This window comes from Carica papaya, chromosome 2, assembly GCF_054855325.1.
Source record: "Carica papaya isolate Zhongbai chromosome 2, ASM5485532v1, whole genome shotgun sequence".
NCBI lineage: Eukaryota > Viridiplantae > Streptophyta > Magnoliopsida > Brassicales > Caricaceae > Carica > Carica papaya.
In genome coordinates, this window is record NC_142310.1 from 37,352,501 (window position 1) to 37,353,620 (window position 1,120).

Consider the following 1,120-nt stretch of genomic DNA (forward strand, 5'->3'; position numbering starts at 1 on the left):
GTGATTAAAAATGATTAAAAAAAGATGTTTTTTTAGAACGATTCCGAATTTTAGTCGATTTTTCATTCAATTCGACGATTGACCAAAATGAAATTTTTATAAATAATAAATTAAATTGCACGAATTTTGCTCAATCAAATACTGATACTGATATTTATTTCTATGCAATGATTTGACCTAATGAATTCGTTCATTTAGATTGTATCTATGTGGGATAATGATAAATAAAAGGAAAAGAAGAATTTACAAAAAAAACGAGATTCATAAAAAACGGAGAGTTGGGTAGGAGAGAGAGGGGGTAGAATTAGGTATCTGGAATCTAATGGTTATAAGCCAATTCTTGTAGATGTTTCGAAGAAAAATAAAAATTCTAGAATCCGATTTCATCTAAGATTCAAATATGAATAGTTGGTTTAGGTTATGGAAGAAACACATGTATATGTGATATTAGATATTGACTAGTTCTATATGAACTAAAGGTATATCTAATCCGCCCTACTGTTGTGAATTTAGATAGGGATTCCAGTAGAAGTTCTTCCCTTTCTTTAATCTTTGACTGTGAATTAAATGAATAAAGGGATGAAATAAAGACAAAGAACGAGGGATTAAAAGAATGGTTCACAGAAAAGAAATGTAAAAAGTCATATATATTATATATATTATATATATGGATTCACAAAAATCTCGTGGATAGGAACTAAAAACGAGATATCGAAATAGTTCTGACGGTTCAATAATATTATTATTCAATTCGGAGTTCTTAGTTACTTTGGCTAGATAAATATTAGCCATGAAATAATGAAGTCATAATTCATTGGATGATTGTATCATTAACCATTTCTTTATTTTGGTGCGAGGAACTTATCATGAATCCACTAATTTCTGCTGCTTCTGTTATTGCTGCTGGGTTGGCCGTTGGTCTTGCTTCTATTGGACCTGGAGTTGGTCAAGGTACTGCTGTGGGCCAAGCTGTCGAAGGTATCGCGAGACAACCTGAGGCGGAAGGAAAAATACGAGGTACTTTATTGTTAAGTCTAGCTTTTATGGAAGCTTTAACAATTTATGGGCTGGTTGTAGCATTAGCGCTTTTATTTGCGAATCCTTTTGTTTAATCCTATAA

At 31.8% G+C, this 1,120-nt stretch overlaps 1 protein-coding gene across 1 annotated transcript in view; it reads left to right on the forward strand.

Annotated features, from left to right (window-relative positions):
* LOC148269033 (ATPase, F0 complex, subunit A protein) overlaps positions 1 to 856 on the forward strand; it is a 2,337-nt gene extending 1,481 nt beyond the window's left edge. Inside the window, exon 2 of the mRNA XM_088212296.1 lies at positions 1 to 856. This exon is cut by the window's left edge and continues 870 nt beyond it. The gene's annotated coding sequence lies outside the window, so the exon portion shown is untranslated.
* The last annotated feature ends 264 nt before the right edge of the window (positions 857 to 1,120 follow it).